We start from the raw sequence: 26569 nt of genomic DNA, 5'->3' as shown, positions 1-26569 counted from the left end.
TCCCCCAACACAGGGAATGCTAGGTGACCTGGGATGGAAACTGAACATGCAGGGGTATTCAATATTCAAGAAAGATAGACGGAAAGAAAAGGGTGTGGAGTAGCTTTGCTGGTTAAAGGGGAGTTAATGCAATAGTAGAAAGGGCATTGGTCTGGACGATGTAGAATCTGTATGGGTGGAACTTTGAAACACCAAAGACAAAAACCTCCAAGCAGCAGTAGTGCTGTTGGGGATGGCATCAAGCAGGAAATTAGAAACGGGTGCATCAAGGGTACAGCAGTTATCGTGGGTGACTTCAATCTTCATATTGATTGGGCTCACCAAACTGGTAGCAATGCAATGGATGAGGATTCCTTGGAATGTATGAGGGGTGGATTTCTCGACCAATATATTGAGGAACCAGTTAGAGAGCAGGTCATCCAAGCCTGGATATTGTGTAATGAGAGAGGATTAATTAGCAACCTTGCAGTGCGAGATCCTTTGGGGAAGTGTGAACATAATATGGTAGAATTCTTCATTAAGATGGAGCGTGACACAGTTAAGTCTGAGACAAGGGTCCTGAACTTGAGGAAAGCTAAATTTGATGGTGTGAGACGTGCATTGGCTAGGATAAGCTAGCAAAGGATACCTAAGGGGTTGACAGTGCAGAGGCAATGGCAGACATTTAAAGATTACATGGATGAACTTCAACAACTTTACATCCCTGTCTGGTGTAAGAGTAAAACGGGGAATGTGGCTCATCCATGGCTACCAAGGGAAACCAGGAATACTTCAAAAATCAAAGAGGAGGCATATAAATTGGACCAAAAAAGCAGCAAAGCTGAGGACTGGGAGAAATTTAAAATCCAGCAAAGGAGGACAAAGGGTTTAATTTGGAAGGGGAAAATAGAATACGACAGTGGGCTTGCAGAAAACATAAAAACTGACTGCAAAATCTTCTATAGATATGTGAAGAGAAAAAGACAGGTGAAGACAAATGTAGGTCACCTACAGTTAGAATCAGGTGAATCCATAATGGGCAACAAAGAGATGGCAGACTAGTTGAACAAATACTTTGGATCTGTCTTCACTAAGGATGACACAAATAACCTTTCAGACGTACTAGGGGACAGAGAGTCTAGTATGAAGGAGGAACTGAAGGAAATCCTTATTAGTTAGGAAATTGTATTGGGGAAAATGTTGGCATGAAATCTTGATACGTCCCCATGGTCTGGTGCATCCCAGAATACATGAGGGAGAGGCCCTTGAAATAGTGGACGCTTTGGTGATCATTTTCCAGCATTCTATAGACCCTGTAAAAGTTCCACTGGAGTGGAGGGTAGCACATGTAACCCCACTTTTTTAAAAAAGGAGGGAGAGAGAAAATCGGGATTTATAGACCAGTTAGCCTGAAATTGGTAGTGAGGAAAATGTTGGAGTCAATTATTAAGCATGCAATAACTGAGCATTTGGAAAGTGCTAACAGGATCGGTCCAAGTCCGTGTGGATTCACTAAAGGGAGATCGTGCTTGACAAATCTTCTGTAATTTTTTGCGGATGTGACCAGTACAGTGTACATAGGTGAATCAGTGGATGTTGTGTATCTGGACTTTCAACAGGCTTTTGACAAGGTCCCACACAAGAGATTAGTGAGCAAAATTAAACCTCATGGTATTGGGGGTAGTGTATTGACTTGGATAAATAACGGGTTGTCAGACAGGCAGCAGAGAGTGGGGATAAATGGCTCATTTTCAGAGTGGCAAGTGGTGACTAGTGGGTTACCACATGGTTCAGTACTGGAACCCCAGCCATTCACAATATATATTCATGATTTGGATGAAGGAATTGAATGCGATCTCCAAATTCGCAGAAGACACTAAGCTGGATGGCAGGGCATGCTGTGAGGAGGATGCTAACAGGATGCAGGATGACGTAGACAGGCTGGCTGAGTGGGAAAATGCTTGGCAAATGCAATATAATATGGACAAATGTGAGGTTATTCACTTTGGTGGCAAAAACAGGAAGGAAGATTATTATCTGAATGGTGGAAGTTTAGACAAAGGGCAAGTGCAACGTGACCTGGCTGTCATGGTGGAACAGTCCCTGACAGTTGGCATGCAGGTACAGCAAGCAGTGAGGAAAGCTAATGACATGCTGGCCTTCATAGCAAGAGAATTTGAGTATGGAAGTAGAGTCTTGCTACAGTTACACAGGGCCTTGGTGAGGCCACCCCTTGAGTATCATGTGCATTTTTGATCTTCTTATCTGAGGAAAGTCATTCTTGCTATTGAGGGAATGCAGCAAACGTTCACCAGACTGATTCCTGGAATGGCAGGATCGATAAATGAAGAGAGATCGGATTGACTGGGCTTGTGCTCACTGGAATTCAGAAGAATGAGAGGGGATCTCATAGAAACATATAAAATCCTGATGTGACTGGATAGGCGAGATGTGGGAAGAATGTTCCCGATGTTGGGAAAGCGCAGAACTAGGTGCCGCAGTCTAACAATAAGAGGTAAGCAATTCAGGACTGAAATGAGGAAGAACTTCTTCACTCAGATAGAACCTGTTGAATTTTCTACCATGGAAAGCACGTGAGGGAACTGGAGCTGGAGCTCGATGACCTTAGTCTTGTCAGGGAAAATGAGAATTTAATAGATAGAAGTTACAGGCAGGTCGTTAGACCAGGGCCACGGGAGGAAGACACGTGGCTCACGGTTAGGAAGGGTAAAGGTCGCGTACCAGAGAGTACCCAGGTGGTTGTCCCCCTTAACAGTAAGGGATGGGTGTCAGACATGAGAGAGGAGGGGAGAGAGCAGTCAGTGATGGTATCCCTGTGGTTGTCCCCCTCCAAAATAAGTATACCATTTTGGATACTATGGGTGGGGGGGGCGGGGGGGGGCTGACCCTCCAGGAGTAAGCCACGGTGACCAGATCACTGGCACGGAATCGGGCTCTGTGGCTCAGAAGGGAAAGAGGGGAACTAGGAGAGCAATAGTAGTGGGGGATGAAATGGCTAGAGGCACAGACAGGCGGTTCTGTGGGCGTGAACGAGACTCCAGGATGGTAGTCTGCCTCCCTGATGCCGGGGTCGTGGATGTCTCTGAGCGGGTAGGAAGCATCCTAAAAAAGGCTGGTAACCAGACAGACGTCATTGTCCACATGGGTGCAAATGACATAGGCAGAAAGAGCAGGGAGGTCCTGCGAGAGCAATTCAGGGAGTTGGGTAGTAGGCTAAAAAGCAGGGCCTCTAGGGTAGCGATCTCTGGACTACTCCCAGTGCCACAAGCTGGTGAGGCTAGGAACAGGGAGACTGCACAGCTGAACGTGTAGCTAAAGGACTGGTGCAGGAGGGAGGGTTTCGAATTTGTGGATCACTGGGAAGTCTTCAAGAGAGGATGGCACGTGTACAAGAAGGACGGGTTGCACCTAAACTGGAGGGGCACGAATGTCCTAACTGGGAGTTTTGCGAGTGTGGTTCGGGTGGGTTTAAACTAATGTGGCGGGGGGGTGGGGATCAGAACAATAGGTCAATGAGCATAGAGGCTGGGGACGAGGTTGGAGCCAAGACAAGGCTATCTAAGAGGAAGAGCATTCTGGGGAAGGATGACCTCAGTGGACCTGGAGGTCTGGAGTGCATCTGCTTAAATGCAAGGAGCGTCACGGGCAAGAGAGATGAGCTTAGAGCCTTAATGCTTGCGAGGAACTTGGATGTGGTTGCAGTGACAGAGACTTGGTTAAAAGAAGGACAGGACTGGCAGTTGAATATTTCGGGGTATAAGTGTTTTAGTTGAGACAGAGGAGGGGCTAGGAGAGGTGGGGGAGTAGCAATGCTGGTTAGGGAGCATATTACAGCGGTACAGAGGGTGGACAATATGGAAGGGTCAGGTAACGAGTCACTGTGGGTGGAGCTCAGAAACAGGAAGGGCGCAGTCACTATGCTGGAGGTATACTACACACCTCCCAACAGCCCACGGGAAGTTGAGGAACGGATATGTAAGGAGATTCCGGACAGGTGCAGAAAAAATAGGGTTGTTGTAGTGGGAGACTTTAATTTTCCTCACATAGACTGGAAATCGCTTAGGGCTGGGTGCCTGGACGGGGAAGAATTTATAAAATGCATACAGGAAGGTTCTTTGGAACAATATGTTGACAGTCCAACTAGAGAGGGGGCTATACTGGACCTAGTACTGGGGAATGAGCCCGGTCAGGTCATCAAAGTTTCAGTGGGGGAACATGTGGCAAATAGTGACCACAATTCTGTAAACTTTAGGATAGTAATGGAAAAAGATGAGCGTTGTCCTATGGGTAAGGTGCTGAATTGGGAGAAGGCTAACTACAACTGGATTAGTCAGGCTTTGGTGGCTGTTGATTGGGAGAGGCTGTTCGAGGGTAAATCCACATTTGGCATGTGGGAGTCTTTTAAGGAGCAGTTGATAGGACTGCAGGACAGGCATGTGCCTGTAAAGAGGAAGGATAGGAAAGGTAGGATTCGAGAGCCGTGCATAACCAGTGCAATTGTGGGTCTAATCAAAAAGAAAAAAGAGGCATACATGAGGTCCAAACAGCTAAAAACAGATGGAGCACTGGAGGAATACAGAGAAAGTAGAAAAGAACTCAAACAGGGAGTTCGAAGGGCAAAAGGGGGTCACGAAATGTCCTTGGCAGACAGGATTAAGGAGAATCCTAAGGTATTTTATACATACGTTAGGAACAAGCGGGTTGTTAGGGAAAGAATCGGACCTCTCAGGGACAAAGGAGGGGAATTATGCTTATAACCAAAGGAAGTAGCTGAGATCCTAAAGAAATACTTTGCATCAGTATTCACAAAGGAGTGGGACATGTTGACTGGTATTGTCTCAGAGAGATGTGTTGACCCGTTGGAAAAAATCTCAATTACAAAGGAGGAAGTGTTAGGTTTTTTCGGAAACATTAAGACAGACAAATCCCCAGGGCCAGATGGTATCTATCCTAGACTCCGCAGGGAGGCGAGAGATGCAATTGCTGGGCCTCTAACAGAAATCTTTGTCTCTTCACTGAACACAGGTGAGGTCCCTGAGGATTGGAGGATTGCAAGTGTGGTCCCGTTATTTAAGAAGGGTAGCAAGGATAACCCGGGTAATTATACGCCAGTGAGCTTGACGTCCGTGGTAGGGAAATTGTTGGAGAAGATTCTTAGAGATAGGATATATGCGCATTTAGAACTGAATAATCTCATTAGCGATAGACAGCATGGTTTCGTACAAGGAAGGTCATGCCTCACAAGTTTGGTTGCGTTTTTTGAGGAGGTGACAAAAATGATTGACAAGGGAAGGGCCATGGATGTCATCTATATGGAGTTTAGTAAAGCATTTGACAAGGTCCCTCATGGCAGGCTGGTGCAAAAGGTTAAATCTCACGGGATAAAAGACGAGCTAGCTAGATGGGTGGAGAACTGGCTTAGCCATAGAAGACAGAGGGTAGCAATGGAGGAGTCTTTTTCCAGTTGGAGGTCTGTGACTAGTGGTGTTCTGCAGGGCTCTGTACTGGGACCTCTGCTGTTTGTGAAATATATAAATGATTTGGAGGAAGATGTTGCTAGTGTGATCAGTAAGTTTGTGGACGACACAAAGATTGCTGGTGTTGCGGATAGTGATGAACATTGCCAGAGAATACAGCAGGATATAGATAGGCTGGAACATTGGGCAGAGAAATGGCTGATGGAATTTAATCCAGATAAATGCGAAGTGATCCATTTCGGTAGATCTAATGTAAGGGGGAGATATACAATAAATGGCAGAACCATAAGGAGTACAGACACACAGAGAGACCTGGGTGTACAAGTCCACAGATCCTTAAAGGTGGCAGCACAGGTGGAGATGGTGGCGAAGAAGGCATATGGCATGCTTGCCTTTATTGGACGGGGCATAGAATATAAAAGTTGGCATATGATGTTGCAGCTGTATAGAACGTTGGTTAGGCCACATTTGGAATACTGCGTCCAGTTCTGGTCGTCACACTACCAGAAGGACGTGAAGGCTTTGGAGAAAGTACAGAGAAGGTTTACCAGGATGTTGCCTGGTATGGAGGGTCTTAGCTATGAAGAGAGATTGGGTAAACTGGGGTTGTTTTCCCTGGAAAGACGGAGGATGAGGGGCGACCTAATAGACCTAAATTATGAAGGGCATAGATAGGGTAAACAGTGGGAAGCTTTTTCCCAGGTCGGAGGTGACGAACACAAGGGGTCACGGGTTCAAGGTGAGAGGGGCAAGGTTCAACACAGATGTCAGCGGGATGTATTTTACACAGAGGGTGGTGGGGGCCTGGAATGCACTGCCAAGCAAGGTGATTGAGGCGGTCACGCTGGGATCATTTAAGACTTATCTAGATAGCCACATGAACAGACTGGGAATAGAGGGATACAAAAGAATGGTCTAGTGGGCACATGAGCAGCGCAGGCTTGGAGGGCCGAAGGGCCTGTTCCTGTGCTGTATTGTTCTTTGTTCTTTAGAAAGCTGCTGGGACCAGTTCGTTAGATATGTTGAATTGGGAGCTGGATCTGGCCCTTGTGGCTAGAATGATTAAGGGGTATGGAGAGAAAGCGGGAGTGGGGCACTGAAAGTGCATGATCAGTCGTGATTATATTGAATGGTGGTGCACGTTCAACGGCCCGAATGGCCTACTCTTGCACTTATTTTCTATGTTTCTATGTTTCTATGGACATGTATGAAAAGATCAAACAGTAAACAAGTCGATCATCTGCATTGAAAACAAAGGCAGGGCTGGTTGTTTTGGACTGCAATAAGGAGTTGAAGAAATCAATAGAAAACTAGCTTGTACTTTAAAAAGAATAGGGTAATCGAGGGAGATCAACGCAACCTAAAGAGGTGACTTTTATACAGAGCTGAATCTCAGACCTGCAGAGGAGAAATCTAACAAAGCCATTGACTTGCCTGTCATTGGCAATTCTCCACATAATGATGCTATCCTGCTTGAATTCATTAAGGAAAGAAAACAGCACGCTTGCAGCATCTTCACAAATCTCTGTGCCTCAATTGGAGAGGTGGAGGGGAGGGGCAGTGCCTCAGGATATGCGTGAGGCAAAGATTGTGACCCTGTAAAATAAAAAAAGTATGACCATAGCAATAACAACGTTTCCGCACTGGTGTGTCATACTGAGGAATACCTGTAAATAGCTTGACGTGACCATCAGCGCTATGGAGAGACATATCATGGTCCAGATGTTGCCATACCACCATGAATCAGTACTGAAAATCCGGTCCTGAAGATTGTTGATAGCTTTGAATGTCTAAGCTCCACAAGCAGCAGTAATGTGCAGTTTGATGCTGAAATCAACCTGATATTGCAAAAGCTGCACTTTAGCTGTTAGGTCTTTGCTGAGTAAAAGAGCGTGGACCAACAGCAACATGAATGAGAAAACCAAACAGAGTTTTTTTTTCAAATGACTTAATTGTATGTTAAGTCACACTGGCATTGATGCTACCCACCCTTCTTTATCTTGCGATGGTTATACTGCACAGCCTTCTTGAACCGATGGATTCCATCGGGTGTAAGTAACGCCTAAGTTCCAGTACAAAGAGTGTTGCAGTATTTAGAATAAGAAGTTTAACAACACCAGGTTAAAGTCCAATAGGTTTATTTGGTAGCAAAAGCCACAGGCTTTCGGAGCCTTAAGCCCCTTCTTCAGGTGAGTGGGAATTCTGTTCACAAACAGGGCATATAAAGACACAAACTCAATTTACAGAATAATGGTTGGAATACGAATACTTACAGCTGATCAGGTCTCCACATGAGCAATATTTAGAACGAGGGACAGTGAAGGAATCTCAAGATTGGTTGAGATAAGTGTGGTGTATGGCTTGGAGGGAAATTTGAAGATTGTTGTGTTTGCATGTATTTGCTGTCCTTGTTTGTCTGGGTGGCTTTGTAGTTTGTTGTCAAATAGCCTGAGTAAACAGTTGCAGGGCATCTTGCATATAGTACACACTGATGCCACTATGTGTTGGCAGTGGAGGGAGTGAATGTTTCAGCTGTTTTGGCCAATTATTCAGCCCATTGTCTTGGCTGGTGTTGGGCATGGAGAATACATCATCACACTCCTCACTTGTGCAGATGGTGCACAGTTTTTGGGTGACAGAATGTGAGCTATTCGCCACAGAATTCCCAGCCTCTGATCAGCTCCTGTAGTCACAATATTTGTTTAGCTGGTGCCGTTCAATTTCTGGTCAGTGGTTCGGGATTCAGAGATGGTGATGCCATTGAATGTCCAGGGAAGATAGTTAAACTCTCTCTCTTGCTGGAGATGGCTGTTGAATGGCACAAATGTTACCTGTCACTTGTCAATCTAAACAGGAATGTTGTCCAGATCTTTCATCTTATGGAGCTAAATGTCATCAGTGTTACAGAATCATGAGTAGTACTGAACATTGTGCAATCATGAGTAGTACTGAACATTGTGCAATCATGAGTGAACATCCTCACTTCTGTCCTGAAGTTAGAGGGAAGATGCTGGAACCACTGAAGATGGCATAGTCGAGGACAGACCGCTAAGGAATTCCAGTGACTCTGTCCTAGGGCTGAGATGACTGACTTCGAACAACGAAATGTATGTTCCCTTATGCTTCTTCCAGCCCCAATGATTGTCTAGTCTCCCCTCGATTTCCGTTAACTTCAATCATGTGGGCTACATTCAGTCAAACGCTACTTAGATGCAAAAGGCAGTCTCTCTCACCTCACCTCTTGAGTTCAGCTCTTTAGACTATATTTAGATCATGAACTCAAACTGATCAATGGTGAGTAGATTACTGTTGTGCATACATTGCTTCATATCAATGTGAATGACATTTTCCATCACATCACTGATAACCGAGGATAAAGTGGTGCGCAATAGTTATGCAGAATGGATTTGTACTGCATTTTGTAAACAGGAGATACCTGGGCAATATTCCACATTGCAGTTATTGACCCTTTATTTGAACAACTTAGCTTGGGCCATGGCTCAGTCAGGGCCACAAGAGTTCAGTATTACAGCCAGGATGTCGTCAGCCTTAGTCTTTACTGTATCGACCAACAAATGGTCCCATTCTTATCCATCTGAACGGAAGCAGAGCACCACTTCCAATTACTGCTATTATAAGCTCTGTATTGTCCTCTGTTTTTTCTCCCAGGGAACAATTTCTCATTAACACGCTTGGCAATGTCATCCAAAGGCACAATGTTGGTTTTGTATGCTGATGACACCAGCTTTACCTCTCTTCACTCCTCTACTGTTGCTAAATTATCAAACTGCATATCCAACATCCAGTCCTGGATGAGCAGAAATGTCCTCCAATTACATGTTGCAAAGGCTGAAGTAATTATTGGATAAGTCCTTAGCTACCAGCTCCAACCCTCTCCCGAGCAACAGACTGAAAATAAGACAGCTTTCAACGGTGGTGTCATATTTGATCCTGGGGTGAAATTCTGATTGCCTTTTTCCAACTCCAATACATAACTGGCCTTTTCCTCTGTGTTGGCACATAGCTCTGTGAAACCCATAACAGGCAGTAGTGATTTCCATCTTGAACTGCTGCAGTCTAAGTCGTGCAAATTTAACCATGGTACCATTAATAATGGAGCTTTTGGATTTTGACTCAGTGACAAGTAGGGAATAGCAATAGTTTTTGAGGTCAAACTGATGTGTGTGTTAGGGTAGAGCTGGCACATGGTGATCCTCCCAAGCATCTATTGCCCCTATCTTTCAACACGGTAGAAGTTGCAGGTTTGGAAGGTGCTTTCGAAGGAACCAATGTGAATTACGTAGTGTACCTTATAAATGGTCCACACCACTGCCACTGTGCATCAGATTTGAAGGGAGTGAATGTTTAAGGTGATAAATAGGATGCCTATCTAATGGGCCGTTTGACCCAGATGGTATCAAACTTTTTCAGTGTTATTGGAGCTGCACTCGACCAGGAAGGTGGAGAGCAGTCCATCACATTTCTGACTTCAGCCTTGTAGATGGTGGACAGGCTTTAGAGTCAAGAAATAAGTTACTCCCTGCAGAATTCCCAGCCGCTGACTTGCTTTTGGAGCCATCATGTTCATATGGCTGGTACAGTTTAGTGGCTGGTCAATGGCAACCCTCAATGCTTTAACAGTATATGATTCAGCGATGGTAATGCGATTAAATGTTAAGGGGATATTGTCAGATTCTTTCTCATTGGAGATTGTCATTACCTGGCACTTGTGTCGCTGAAATGTTGCCAATTTTCAACCTAAACTTGAATGTTGTCCAGGTCTTGCTGAAAATGAACATGGACTGCATTAGTACTGAAGAAATTGCACATGATGCAATCATAAGTGAAAAATCCCACTTCTGCTCCTAAGATGGACCTTATGGCACAATCTTGGCTGTTCTCCTATATTCACCTCTCTGGAAATTTAAGGTCAGCAAAAACTCTGCTGTCCAGATCCTATCTCAACGTGAGCCTCATTCCTATATCACCCCTGTGTTTGCTGACCTTCAGTGGCTGATTTTAAAATTCTCATCCTTGTTTCAAGTCCCTCCTTGACTTTGCGCATCCATTTATTTTTCATCTCTTTGAACCCAACAACTTGTTTGAGATGCCTGTGCTCCTCGAATTCTGGCCTCTTGTGCGTTCCCAGTTTTAATTGTTCCACCACTCGTGGTGACGCCTTTAATTCCCTTAGCCCCAAGCTCTTGAATCGCCTCCTTACACATCTCTTTGTGTCTATCTCACCTTCCTCCTTCAAGACGGTTTCTAAAACCTACCTCTTTGACAAATATTGCAGTCATCTGACCAATATAACCTCACATGGATTAATGGCATACTTTACTGAACTATTTTGATCTTGTGAAGTACCTTAGGATGTTTCACTTTGTTACAGACATCGTGAAAACATAAGCTTCTCTTGTTATTGTTATATGTCTACTGCCTACAATCGTTAATTTATGTCACGTGGAATGAATGCAATTGGCTCAAAATTGACTTCTGTGATGTTGCAATCCTCAAGGGCAGGCAAAGATGCAACATCCACTCCCAGTAACAGATTAAGTTTGTTGAAAATGCTTCAGACTTGCCTTTGTACTGTTGTGCTGGGCTCTCGTATCACCAAAGACAGAGTCATTCATGCAGGAGTCTCCCCCATTTAGTTATTTTAGTCTACCCTACTATTGTATAATTGGTTGTGGCAGGATTGCACAACTTTGTCCTGTTCCATTGGTTTTGCGACTGCTTAGCTCTGTCTACTGCTGCTTCACCTGGTTAGCATACATGTAGCCATGTAGTTATGTATTTGAATGTTCATCAGTTGGCACCTTCTCTTTAGGTATGTCTGATGCTGTTCGTGAGAGAGATGTAGTTTCAGTGAGATTAGTTGACTCACAGTGTTACAAACATTTGTTTGGGTTCTTGTGAGATCCACAGAACCTTTCTTGGTCGCACTTGGCATTTTTTGTGCAGTGTGAAGTTTTCGACCACAGTTGCTTTGTTTGTTTCCATGTATCTCATACTTACGCTAAATGATGGGGTATAAGAAAGATACCTTTTTAATGCAAATTGTTATGTCTTTCTACCTTTTAAAGCTCATTTGCTTCTAGCCCATGGAATTCAGTAGCTTTTGTCACTTAGTGCATTGGATCTCAAATTTTGTTTACTTTAAAGAGAAAGTTATCAATCCCTAACTGGATCTCAGCAAAAACGTGAGGTCTGACCAAGCATCACAACAAGCTTCAAAATTAGAAACCACAGAGCTTTGCTCGGCAATTCTTCCCCTCTGGGTCCGAGGACTAATTGACTGATATTGCATGTTGTGACTAGTTAATAATGCGTTAGGATTGTAATGTGCGACTCTCTGAATGGATAAACATAATTCGAACAAATGTGGCCTTTGTTTCTGGCCAGAAGTTGCTAATGAAACCAATGTACATTTTCCATTAGTAAGGCACTTACTCAGATGACAAAGTTCCCAAAGTCAGATCACAGGAAAATACATTTCAATGTTATTCTTCATTCACTTTGAAAAACTTTGCAATGTGTAAGTTTGTGTTTTGGTCTCTTACCGTGTGGAAATACTTTCCTTTTCTGGTTTCCTTCACACCACCCCAGAAGGCTAGAGGAGTTTCTCTCTTTATTATGCCACCATGGGTATAAACTAGGAGAGCATATCAACCAAAGGGGGCATCTGTGTCTCAAACTTTTTAAGTGATCGCTTCATTAAATTAACACTTACACTTTGCAGAATTAAGCATGTTCTCTTGCGCTAAGGGTCAATAGTTTCACACATAAACAGATCCCACCACTTGCAAGTACGACCTGGTCTCCGCTGATTTCTTCCTTAGCACTCCTTCTCTGCTTATTTTTTCTCATTATAGTTCCCTCTCCTCTTTTCTCTCAAGTCCATTTTCCTCCCTGGCACTATGGGTTCCATTACATTTGACCGACTGGCCATGTTTAACCTGAAAATTGTCAGTGCACCATGCCATAGAAAATCAACTAGCAATTTCTGAAAATTGTCAATCGCGTGTTCTTTTTGGCACATGTGTCCCATTTAAAAGAAAAAAATAATATTATCTTTTGGAGCAGTAATGGATGGCAACAGGTACGACCTGATGAAAATAAGTTCCTTCTAAATAATTCCGTGCAGTATTCGTGCTGGACTGCAGTTATCGATGAATACTGTAAAAAAATACTGTCCAATCAGTAACAATGTAGTCCTTATGTAATAACACGATAAAAAGTAATAACAATTTAGCTTACCTGTGACGAATTTTCAAGAATGAAATTGATTGAAACCCACCACGATATGTGATCACACGATCTTTGAAATGGATTCAGCAATGGAGTTGTTTACTGTGTTGAATGTGTGTATCAGTAGCTTCAGGGTCAACTAAATCTGTGTAAGAACTGAAATCCTTGCTGAAATATGATACATTTTAACAGAATTAATCACATTTTAAACATGCTGTTTATGCAGATTTGGTGTTCAATTCTTCCAGTTCTCAAATTGTCTCATAACAATTACATTTATTACCAGTACCTTCTCTGTTTCTCTGCCGAATGGTGGAAGAAAATTGTGATCGCTCGTATTTACTTCGTAAACTTTCCCTCTTCCATTGGGAAGCAACATTGTTTCCCTCTCTACATTTTGCAGGCATTCAATAACCAGTGTTCTTCCAAGTCTACCACAATTTTTCTCTCCTAAAAGCCAATTTCCATTCCTGCAGATTGCCTTGTTTTTAAATGTATTCTCTCACAGTATGTGGGAATCACTGCCAAGTATTTATTGCCTACCGCTAAGTACCATTGAGGATGTGATTATGAGCCACCGTTTTAAACTGCTGCAGTCTCTGTGGTGTAAGTGCACCCACAATGCCACGAGGGAGTTAAATGATTATGACCCAGCAAGTGAAGGAACGGCAATATAGTTCCAAGTCAGGCTGATGAGTGACTTGGATGGGAACTTGCAGCTGATGGCATTCCCATGGATCAACTGCCCTAGCCGTATTCTGTGACCTACACTGCTGGTCTATCAGCTTAGTTCGCCAATTGAAATTTTCTTTTTATTCATTGTGTTCTAGTATTTAAGAAATTATAGCCTTCATTCCTTGGCCATTTAACCAATAGTCACAATAATTTGTGGTAGTGATAATCTTATGGATTAATATTCCACAAACAGGTTAACAGTTACCATTACTTTGAAAGTTAGTGTTGCAGTCCATGCTTTTCCCCGCAAGTTTTGCTTATGCAAGCTACCTGGTAACATTTACTGAAAGGAGTATATAATCACAGAACATAATTTTATCAAGCATCTCCTGATAACAAATGAGGATTGTGTTATGAGGAGTCAGACACAGCAAAGAAGCAACAATAAAATTAGCATAAAAATGTGAGCCAAATTCGGTCAAAACACGATTCCTATTCAAACTGCAAGAATCCGGAACGGACGTTGAAGAACAAGTGCTTTCAACAATCGACGAGTGAGGAATTGACATATCATTTGAACATGAAACTATTTATGATGAAACTATTTACCTCAAAAATTACACCTCAAAGCAGCTAGATAAAAATATTTGTCTCATTCAGATTGATAATTTGGCCATAATTGATCACAAAAGTTATGTGTTACTAAACGGTTTGGTGGTGAAACATGTGATACACCTCACAATGACGTGAACATTATGAGGGATTTCAAGCTCGCCTTCTAGCCTATCATACCTTCAATTGTTAGATCTTCAAATAAAGTTTATTTAGTGTCACAGGTAGGCTTACATTAACACTGTAATAAAGTTACTGTGAAAATCCCCTAGTCACCACACTCCGGCACCAGTTCTGGGACACTGAAGGAGAATGTAGCATGTCCAAAGCACCTAACCAGCACATGTTTTGGACTGTGGGAGGAAACCAAAGTATCCGGGGAAACCCACACAGACACAAGGAGAACGTGAGACTCCACACAGACAGTGACACAAGCACAATATTTTCCCATTTCTCTCATGTGGTGTATCCCATTACTTGAACTCAGGTCCCTGGCGCTGTGAGCCACTGTGCCACCGTGCCGTCCATGTAGTAGCAACAGCTAAGGGAACAGAAATGTGAGCCAGGGATCCATCTTGTGATCATCATCTGCTGACTCCCTTAAAAAAGAACATGTGTGCAGCTGAACTAACAACTAAATCTGACTTGACTGTGACGTTCAAGCAATTAAAATGCTTCACTGTTTAACTCACATTGGATTCCGAAAAGAAACTTGTGTAAATTACTCCAGGCGATCTCCCAGCTTCCATCACTGTCATTTAATTTTCTAAAATCTATGATGTCTATTTCCAGTAATGTTCTTTGCATCCAGGTATCTTGCAATTTAATTTTTAATTGATTATTCCAAAATATTTCCTATCCTCGATATTAAACTGTCATTGATCTAAGTCGCCCTTTTGGAAATTATATTAGCCACTCCACAACACTGAATACCCATTCACTGTCAATAGAACTATAAATATGATTTATAAAATCTAATTTATAAAATAGAAATATAATTTTATGGTGGTGGAATTTGAATTCAGTCTTTTTTTAAAAATGGAATATAAAGATAGGCTCAGTGATGGCAAGCATAAAACTATCATCAATTTTCATAAAAAGCCACCTGGTTTACTAATGTCCTTTATGGATGGATATCTGACATCCTTACCCAGTCTAACCTATAAGTGACTTGATCTACAGAAATGTAGTTGACTCTTGACTCCCCTCTGCAAGTCATTCAGTTCAAGAGCAATTTGGGATGAGCAATGAATGCTTGTCGGGCCAGTGAAACACATGTCCCATGAAAGAATACCGAAAATAAACATTTTCCCATTTCTCTCATGCGATGTATCCCATTATTTTCTCGTACTTTCTCCTCCTTTGTTGTAACCAACTTTTCTAATGAAATGAATGAAAGTCACCAAAGCCCCTTAAGCTGCTGTTCCTTTTTCTAATGAAAGAGATAGCTGTCTGATGGTGATTTAATCTGAGTGTCACAGTACCTCTGGCGAGGGGAAAGGTTGTGAATCTGTGTGCATTGTGCTGGAAAACTGTAGTAACTCCACGAAGGCGAGTGTCCCGTCACCAAGTTACTTTATTTACACCATACATCTGTACACAGCCAGCTCTCCCTGAATGCAGGCTGGGAGACTGACACACCTGCTTTAAATAGGGAGCATAAGGCTCCCTGATTTAACCATCAATTAGGAGTCATCAGGTAGCTCTTTCGACACCAATCAAGTAAACAAACTCAAATTAACTTAGGGACAAATTAAAAGGGGCAGCTCCCCAAAAGAAAGGGGGGAACAGCCCGAACCAAAAACAAAGTCGAAAGGAAACTTAAAACATCAAACCAAAAGGTGATTATCAGGGTCGATAATACACCCCAGCCCCTGCGGTGCCCAGCGGTCACGGAAGGCGTCAACCACGCCCGTGGACACCGCATGCTCCCTCGCCAGAGACACCTGGCCGCGAATGTAGCTGCGGTAGAGGGGCAGACAGTCGGGATGGACGGCCCCGTCGATTGCCCGCTGCCTGGACCTATTGATGGCACGTCTCGCCAGGCCCAGGAGCAGGTTCACGAGGAGGTCGGCATCCCGACCCACCCCTCTCTGCATCAGGTGCCCATAGATCAGGAGCGTGGGACTGAAGTGCAAACAAAACATCAATAAGAGGTGTTTGAGGAAACCAAAAAGGGTGTGCAGTCTAAAACACAGAACGTAGACATGGTCCACGGACTCCACAAGGCCACAGAAAGGGCAGTCTTGGGAGCCCGTGAACTGGAAAAACCTACGGTTGTACGGCACTGCTGCGTGCAGCACCCTCCACCCCAGGTCCCCAAGATATTTGGGGGAGATCCCTCCGTAGAGGAACCTCCACTGGGGACCTCCGCCGCCCGGGGGCAACAAGGCCCGCCAAGGTGTATCCGGGCGACAAGCGAGGACGCGGTAGTGAAAGGTGTGCAGCAGCAGCCCGTACAGGAAACGCCTCCGCGCGGTGGAAAAGGGCACGGAGGACATTTCTGCGAGGCAGCACATGCAGTGGGGCACCTTACCCGGGGGGGGGGGGGGGGAGGTCTAGGCTTTGGGCCAATGTGAAATTCCGTCCGAGCAGGGGAACGCTCGGGCGGGATCCCACCGCACGCCTGCGCCACCTCCAGACCGCGTGCGCATTCGGGGCCGAGCACGACCGTCCTAAGGTCTTGGATGGCTTTGGCTGCGCACCAGACGGCCACCCCCGTGCGCTCAGCCAGCACGTGGGGGCTCATCCAGCCCGCTCCTCCGCCATCCAGCACGTCCCCGATCCTGGTCACCCCGCCGTCCATGGCCCTCCTCTCCGCCAGCCACCTGAAGTTGTAAGGCTGGAGGAGGACTCATCAGATAGTTCATAGTTCATACTCTAGCAAGCCAATCTTATTAGCCTGGCTGAAAGTCATCACAACAACACAGCTCCACTAATATGTAACATTTTACTCTGGGCTACTAAGACCCAAACTATTGGACATCCAACTCTTAAACTCTTAATATTCAGCCCATAAATTTTTTCTTCATTGATTGTGTAACTTTGCACTTTTTGTTTTAATTTCTTCTCCTCCCACTTCCAGCATTTTGAAGTTTGCAGCACTGCTGGCTCAAAAACCATGCTAAAAAAAAGGTGTATTCCAAGCAATAAATGCAACATTTGGTGCAACCAAAGATCAAGGAACCTTTGTTAATTACCCTGGCTGGCAAAATTGAAAATAAGACAAACAACAGAAAAATAAAAATACTGTACATTGGGAGCCGCAGAAATTATTGAATTCAAGCAGTGCCAGAGGGTCAGGGTAAACTAAACATTATATTAGCGGAGAGTGAAGGACTGTAGCCAGTCTAGATTCGAAAGAGGCCAGCACAGCATCATCCTGTTATAGAGTGAGGTGTAAGAAAAAAAAACACCAATTTCACTACACGAGTGTATGAACATTTAAAAAAATACTTGCTTTTCCCCAGCTCTTTTTAAATGCAGGAACATTTTTTTTCAAGGTGGGTGTTTTTCTTTGTATTGGGATTGCATAGTACTGGCAATATTTCCAAAACTGTTATTTCAAATATTGATAGCCTAATCATGATTCTGGTTGACCATCAAGGAATTAAGCGTATATAGCCCATGGTTTTTAGTGATACTTTTAACGAGTTGACAGTCAGAGAATATGCACTTCATCACTTATCACTGGCTACAGCCCATGTCAACACATTGTTTGCATGTGCAGTTGGTTGAACCTCGCTGCAGTTGCTCATTTACAGCTAAGCCCATACACTATTGTCAGGTACATTCCTTGGCTTCGATCACGATATTCAAAAATTCCAGGTAGACCTGGAATTTGTGTTGCCTCAGACAAGTTGTGATTCTAGAAAACCTGCAGCCAGAACCAAGTCCAAGGCTATGGACTGAGCAGCATATGTTGCTGAAATAAATAAGGCAATTGAGAATTGTGTTTACTGTCTGAAATATGAGGACAAAAAAGAAAGGCTTGCATTTATAGAGTGCCTTTCATGACTGCAATGTCTTTTACAGTTCTTGACAACAATGGATTACAATTTGCTGACAGCAAAATGCCCAAATACAGCAATAAAGTTAAAATTTATTTATTAGTTCCAAGTAAAGCTTACATTAACACTGCAATGAAGTTACTGTGAAATTCCCCTAGTCGCCACAGTTCGGCGCGTGTTTGAGTCAATGCACCTAACCAGCACATATTTCAGAATGTGGGAGGAAACCAGAGCACCCGGACGAAACCCACACGCATGGGGAGAACATGCAAACTCCACACAAACAGTGACCCAAACCGGGAATTGAACCGAGGTCCCTGGCGCTGTGAAGCAGCAATGCTAACCACTGTGTTAGCATGCCACCCTGTATGATGATAACCAGATAACCTGTTTCTGTGGTGTTGATTGAGCGAATATTAGTGGAAAATCAGATTGGTGCAGGTTAAAATAATAGAGCTTTGGTTGAGCTGGAGAGTGGAAACCTGGAGACTGGTCAGAAGGAATAATTAAGTTTGAGGGTGACATTGTGCAGCAAGTGGGAGCTCCAGAGGTTGCTAGGTTTCGCCAGAGGTGGGGGGGAGTGCGAACAATATTTTAACGCTTAGAATGGTCAACATATCACAGTTCCTTCACTGTAAAAAATAAATTACACAGAATGTATTGATCCTATGCAGATGCCCTCCAAAACAATTGGTTCTGCTCTGGCCACAAAGGCAGTGCAGAACTGAACAAGAAAGCTTGTTGCTAAAGTTTTTGATGTATTTTCTAGTGCAAGCTTGGCTTTCTTCTCTTAACCAAACTGTTGCCAGGATTTTCTTCTATTTCAGAAAAAAATGATCACCCTATTCCTCTCTCTAAGCTCATCTTCTCAATGGGGCCCACCTCCTGCTCACTCAACCCTGTTCCCACTAAACCACTGACCCTTTCTGGATCTCATGTTAGCTCATATTGATTACTTCTTTCTCTTTATATACTGTCTCTTTTTCTTTGACATCTGCCATCATTGCCACTCTCCTCAAAAAAATCCTTGACCCATGATTCTTGCAAATGCCTTCAACACCTCTACATCATCATGCCAATGGGTGAAACTTCACTTGCCAGTTTCAATCATTGCCAGAGATTACTTGCTACGCCTTCACTTCCCGCTTTCAAATCATTACCTCTGATATGCTCCAAGAAACTTTCCTTAGTCTCTTTTTGTTTTTTTATGGTTACTTCTTTCAGATTTTTTATGACTGAAACACAGCCTTTTAAAATCCAGGTAACTTTTCTGGAGTCACTTTATTCCTGAGGGGTTCTTTCTTCACGGTCTTGAGTCTGTTTCCAACTGATATTATATGGTTGTCCCAAACACTCTAGGCTGTTCTGGCTTCTCGGTGCACAGTGCTTTTTTCTGAAACTTTACACTTTTCTTAATCTCCATTTCGAATTTCCTCCCTGCTTCTTAAATTTTTAATCTCATCTCCAGCAAATTTCGCTGGTGACACATTCTCTCTCTTCTTCCCTCTCTCTCTCGCTCTGTCTTTCCCTCTCTTGAAGTTCCTTTTCTCTTTCTTGAAATGTAAAATTCTCCTGCTCACCACTGGCTAGGGGAGGGGAATCAGATATATGATTGAGCTATTCCTGCGACTGGTCTACTACCAACATTGGATCCAGACATCTTAACAATGCCAGGATCAGTTCATGCATTTTGCTTTTGCTGAGCAAATTGAATTGTTTCTCCCTAAGATGTGGAAATGTCGGCATTGGATTGGGATGGACACAATAAGAAGTCTCACAACAGCAGGTTAAAGTCCAACAGGTTTATTTTGTAGTATGAGCTTTCGGAGCACTGCTCCTCCACCAGGTGAGTGGAGAGTTGGGTTCACAAACAGGGCAATATAGACACAGACTCACTTGCAAGATAATGGTTGGAATGTGAGTCTTAACAGGTAATCAAGTCTTTACAGGTACAGACAATGCGAATGGAGAGAGGGTTAAGCACAGGTTAAAGAGGTGTGAATTGTCTCAAGCCAGGACAGTTAGTAAGATTTTGCAAGCCCAGGCAAATCATGGGGGTTACAGATAGTGTGACATGAACCCAAGATCCCGGTTGAGGCCGCCCTCATGTGTACAGAACTTGGCTATCAGTTTCTGCTCGGCGATTCTGCATTGTCATGTGTCTTGAAGGTCGCCTTGGAGAATGCTTACCCGAAGATCGGAGGCTGAATGCCCTTGACTGCTGAAGTGTTCCCCAACAGGAAGGGAACACTCCTGCCTGGTGATTGTCGAGCGGTGTCCATTAATCTGTTGTCGTAGCGCCTGCATGGTCCCACCAACGTACCATGCCTCAGGTCATCCTTTCCTGCAGTGTATCAGGTAGACAAAGTTGGCCGAGTCACAGGAGTATGTACCATATATCTGGTGGATGGTGTTCTCACATAAGACGATGGCAGCCATGTCGATGATCCGGCACGTCTCGCAGAGGTTGCTGTGGCAGGGTTGTGTGGTGCTGTGGTCAATGTTCTCCTGAAGGGTGGGTAGTTTCCTGCGAACAATTGTCTGTTTGAGCTTGCGTGCTTGTTTGAAGGCAAGTAGCGGAGCTGTGGAGATGGCCTTGGCGAGATGTTCGTCTTCATCAATGACATGTTGAAGACTCCGAAGAAGACGTTGTAGCTTCTCCACTCTGGGGAAGTACTGGCCAGTGAAGGGTACTCTGTCGGCCATGTCCCGTGTTTGTCTTCTGAGGAGATCGGTCCGGTTTTTCGCTGTGGCGCGTCGGAACTGCCAATCGTTGAGTCGAGCGCCATAACCCTGTTCTTACGAGGGCGTCTTCTGGTGTTTGTAGATGTCTGTTGTGTTCCTCCTCATCTGAGCGTATCCTGAGTATACAGAGGGCTTGTCCATAAGGGATGGCTTCTTTAACGTGTTAAGGGTGGAAGCTGGAGAAGTGGAGCATCGTGAGGTTATCCGTGGACTTGCAACAGTGAAGTCCTGAGGTGACCATCCTTCATGGAGATGAATGTTTCTAAGAATGCAACTGATACTGGAGAGTAGCCCATGGTGAGTCTGATAGTGGAATGGAACTTGTTAATGTCATCATGTAGTTGTTTCAGTGATTCTTCGCCGTGAGTCCAAAGGAAGAACATGTAATCGATTTATCTAGTGTCGGTTGAAGGTCCAGTGCAATGAAGAAATCTTGTTCGAACCTGTGCATGAAGATGTTGGCATATTGAGGTGCGAATTTGTCTCCATGGCTGTTCTATGTGTCTGGATGAAGAACTGGTTGTTGAAGGTGAAGACATTGTGGTCCAGGATGAAGCGGATGAGTTGTAGAATTGCATCTGCAGATTGGCAGTTGTTGACATTGAGTACTGAGGCAGTTGCAGCAATGCTGTCATCATGGGGGATGCTGGTGTAGAGTGCCGAGACGTCCATTGTGACGAGAAGTGTTCCTGGTTCAAATGCTCCATGGGTGCTGAGTTTCTGTAAGAAGTCCGTAGTGCTGCGACAGAAGCTGGAGGTTCCTTGTATGATGGGTTTCAGGATGCCCTTGATGTAGCCAGGCAGGTTCTCACACAGGGTCCCATTGTCTAATACGATGGGACAGCCGGGTGTGTTGGACTTGTGTATCTTCGGGAGGCAGTAGAGATCTCCGTCGCGGGGAGTATGTGGGATGAGAGTACGGAGGGTGCTCTGAAAGTCCAGATCAAAGGTCGTAATCAGTCTGTTAAGCTGGCGGGTGTGCTCTTTGGTTGGATCTGTGGGTAACTGTCTGTAGTGTTTCTGGTTGTTCAGTTGTCGGTACACTTCTTCGCAGTAATCCGTTCTATTCATTATGACAGTGGCCCCTCCTTTGTCTGCTGGTTTGATGACAATGTTGCGGTTGGTCTTGAGAGCGAATGGCATTGCGTTGTGTTTGGGTGACGTTCGGGGCTGTCTTGTGAGTGCGGCTGATGAATCTGGCATTGACACATCCCCTAAAGACTTGGGCATACATGTCAAGTTGAGGGCAGCGTCCTTCCGGAGGGGTCCAATTCAACTTTTTCCCCTTCGGTTGCTGCACTGCGGATCTCTCTGTCAGTTGTTCCAGTTCATTGGCTGTCTCACTGGGTCTGCTGTTGGCCTCTTGGTTTTGTGGAAGAACTCCCAGAGCCTCATTCGCCTGATGAATTCATGTGTCTGCCGTGAGACTGATGGGGGTCTATTTTGGTGGTGGGGCAGAAATTGAGCCCTCGGATGAGAACGTCAATTTCGTCTGGTTGAAGAGTGTAGTCCGACAAGTTGACAATGGACTTTTCTGCAGTGAGAGCAAGTTGAAGCCAAGTGTCAACAGTAAAAGGAGTTTGTGGCAACCTGCAATCCCACCTACCTGCTCCTCCACCCATCATCTGCCCCAAATGTGACAGGACACTTCAGTCACCTAGAAAGCAAGTAATCCTCAACTCCAAGGAGTATCTAGGAAGATGAATATGGGGAACCTTGTCATGATAACTGAGAGGCTGAATCAGAATGTTTACAATATGTCATATTCATATGAATATGGTGTCATATTCATCACCAAGATAAGCTTCCATATGTTTGTACCATTGATAACAGTACCTATTTTCAATCCATAACATAGCCCAACTTTATCCTTGTCGCTGCTCCTGAAACCCTCATGAAAGCCTTTGTTATCAATAGAGATGAACATCCAATGTATTTTGGGAAGCCCTAACAAAACCTCTCCACTCATTCCTAACAGGTGTACTGATATCTCAGAATCCTAGAATGGTACCACACAGGAACCCAGGCAGCCTGTAATGCCTGTGCTGGCTCTTTGGTAGAGGTAGCCAATGAATTTCACCCCACCATGATCTTACTGAATGGTGGAACAGGCTCGACAGGCTGAGTGGTCAATTCCTGCTCCTATTTCTTGTGATCTTTGCATTTTAATCAGGATTGGAGTGGTGTTGCCAAGCTGGTTAGCAAAGTACATCTGGCTATTTCCTACACTTATCACATGGGTGTACAATTTTCAAGGTCTATAAATGTGTAAGTTTTTGTGCAGACCAGAGTACAAAAGAAACACTTGGCTAATTAAACCACCGTGCCACGTGAAACCACAAATCAGACTTATCATGGCAGTATACCTTTGGCATATGTACTCCAGTATAGAAATGCCAGTCATTCACATAAACGAGCAATTTCACGGAAACAATACTGACTTGGTGACCAACAGATATAAGTCAGAAAGAGAATTTATTTTGCGAGAGAAAACAGAAATAATCTCAGAATGGACATGATAGTATTCCAGAAATTGTAAACCAATAACATACTTTAAGCTTTCTTTTGAAAAAGGAGAAACTTTTGAAATTGTCAGAGGGTACAACAGGATATAGGTAGATTGGAGACTTGGGCACAGAAATGGCAGATAGAGTTTAATCTGGACAAATGCGAGGTGATGCATTTTGGAGGATCAAATTTAGGTTTGAATTATACTGTAAATGGCAGAACCTTTAGGAACATTAACATACAGAGGGATCTAGGCATGCATGTCCACAGTTCCCTAAAAGTGGCAACACAGGTGGCCAAGATAACTAAGAAGGCATACGGCATGCTTGCCTTCATTGGCTGGGGCACTGTGTAAAAAAGTTGACAAATCATGTTCCAGCTATGTAAAACCTTGGTTAGGCCTGATGTGGAGTATTGCATGCAATTCTAGTCACCACACTATCAGAAGGATGTGGAAGCTTTAAAGGTTCACCAGGATGTGGCCTGGTCTGGATGGTTGAATAAACTAAGATTGTTTTCACTGGACAGATGGTGAGGGGAGACCTGATAGGGGTCTACAAAATTATGGGAGGCATAAACAGGGTGGAGAGTCAGAGGTTTTTTCCCAGGGTGGAAGTATTAATTACAAGAGGGCACAGGTTCAAGGTAATAGGGGGAAATTTAAAGGGAGATGTGTGGGGGAAGTTTTTCACGCAGAGTGGTGAGTGCCTGGAATGCACTGCTGGAGGAGGTGGTGGAAGCAGGAACATTAGCAACGTTTAAGAGGCATCTGAATGGGTAAATGAATAGGGAGGGAAAAGAGGGATATGATCCGAGTAAGGGCAGAAGGTTTTTTTTAGTTTTGTTAGGGCATCATGATCAGCATGGGCTTGGGGTGCCAAAGGGTCTGTTCCTGTGCTGTACTTTTCTTTGTTCTTCTTTGTACCATTTTGAAAATAATTTCAGTTTTCTCATAAAGTTGTGTCACAGCTTAAAGTTCTATTGCCAAGTGAAAAATATTTTAAGTTGGTATTTAATTTGATTTACATAATTACAATTTTTTATATTAACAGTGTGGAAAATCAGCAAAGGTTGCACTGTTGTAAGTGTTTAGCAATATTTCAATGTAAGCAAAATTCAATCACAGCAACTTATATTTATATAGTGTCTTTAATGTCAACAGATCTCAAGGCGCTTTACAGAAGCAATACAAAACAAATTATTACAGTGAATCACATAAGCTATTAGGTTAGAGAATTAAAAGCTTGGTCAAAATACTAGGTTTTAAGGATTATTTAAAAGGAGGAAAGTGTTGCAGAGACAAAAGCCCGGGGCCTAGAAAACTGAGCCAGCGCAGCCACGAATGGTTAAGCGATTAAAATTAGACGACACAAAGGTTGGTGGATTTGCGGATAGCGATGAGGACCATCAGAGGATACAGCAGGATATAGATCAGTTGGAGACTTGGGTGGAGAGATGGCAGATGGAGTTTAATCCAGACAAATATGAGGTAATGCATTTTGGAAGGTCTAATACAGATAGGAAATACACAGTAAATGGCAGAACCCTTAAGAGTATTGATAGGCAAAGGGATCTGGGTGTACAGGTACACAGGTCACTGAAAGTGGCAATGCAGGTGGAGAAGGTAGTCAAGAAGGCATATGGCATGCTTACCTTCATCAGCCGGGGTATTGAGTTTAAAAATTGGGATGTCATGTTGCAGCTTCATAGAACCTTAGTTAGGCCGCACTTGGAATATAGTGTTCAATTCTGGTTGCCACACTACCAGAAGGATGTGGAGGCTTTGGAGAGGGTACAGAAAAGATTTACCAGGATGTTACCTGGTATGGAGGGCATTAGCTATGAGGAGACATAGAACATAGAACATAGAAAGCCACAGCACAAACAGGCCCTTCGGCCCACAAGTTGCGCCGATCACATCCCCACCTCTCGGCCTATCTATAGCCCTCAATCCCATTAAATCCCATGTACTCATCCAGAAGTCTCTTAAAAGACCCCAACGAGTTTGCCTCCACCACCACCGACGTCAGCCGATTCCACTCACCCACCACCCTCTGAGTGAAAAACTTACCCCTGACATCTCCTCTGTACCTACCCCCCAGCACCTTAAACCTGTGTCCTCTCGTAGCAATCATTTCAGCCCTTGGAAATAGCCTCTGGGAGTCTACCCTATCCAGACCTCTCAACATCTTGTAAACCTCTATCAGGTCACCTTTCATCCTTCGTCTCTCCAGGGAGAAGAGACCAAGCTCCCTCAACCTATCCTCATAAGGCATGCCCCCCAATCCAGGCAACATCCTTGTAAATCTCCTCTGCACCCTTTCAATGGCTTCAACATCTTTCCTGTAATGAGGTGACCAGAACTGCGCGCAGTACTCCAAGTGGGGTCTAACCAGGGTCCTATAAAGCTGCAGCATTATCTCCCGACTCCTAAACTCAATCCCTCGATTAATGAAGGCCAGTACGCCGTACGCCTTCTTGACCGCATCCTCCACTTGCGAGGCCGATTTAAGAGTCCTATGGACCCGGACCCCAAGGTCCTTCTGATCCTCTACACTGCTAAGAATGGTACCCTTCATATTATACTGCTGCTTCATCCCATTGGATCTGCCAAAATGGATCACCACACACTTATCCGGGTTGAAGTCCATCTGCCACTTCTCCGCCCAGTCTTGCATTCTATCTATGTCTCGCTGCAACTTCTGACATCCCTCCAAACTATCCACAACACCACCTACCTTGGTGTCGTCAGCAAACTTACCAACCCATCCCTCCACTTCCTCATCCAGGTCATTTATGAAAATGACAAACAGCAAGGGTCCCAGAACAGATCCCTGGGGCACTCCACTGGTCACTGACCTCCATGCAGAGAAAGACCCCTCCACAGCCACTCTCTGCCTTCTGCAGGCAAGCCAGTTCTGGATCCACAAGGCAACAGCCCCTTGGATCCCATGCCCTCTCACTTTCTCGTTGGAGAAACTTGGTTTGTTCTCACTGGAACGACGGAGGTTGAGGGGCGACCTGATAGAAGTCTACAAGATTATGAGAGGCATGGACAGAGCGGATAGTCAGAAGCTTTTTCCCAGGGTGGAAGAGTCAATTACTAGGGGGCACAGGTTTAAGGTGCGAGGGGCAAGGTTTAAAGGAGATGTACGTGGCAGATGTTTTACACAGAGAGTCGGGGGTGCCTGGAACTCGTTGCCGGGGGAGGTAGTGGAAGCGGATATGGTAGTGACTTTTAAGGGCGTCTTGACAAATACATGAATAGGATGGGAATAGAGGGATATA

Source organism: Mustelus asterias, chromosome 8 (genome assembly GCF_964213995.1).
Source record: "Mustelus asterias chromosome 8, sMusAst1.hap1.1, whole genome shotgun sequence".
Classification (NCBI taxonomy): Eukaryota; Metazoa; Chordata; class Chondrichthyes; order Carcharhiniformes; family Triakidae; genus Mustelus; species Mustelus asterias.
The sequence above is the reverse complement of the archived record's forward strand: the minus strand, read 5'-3'. Positions refer to the sequence as shown.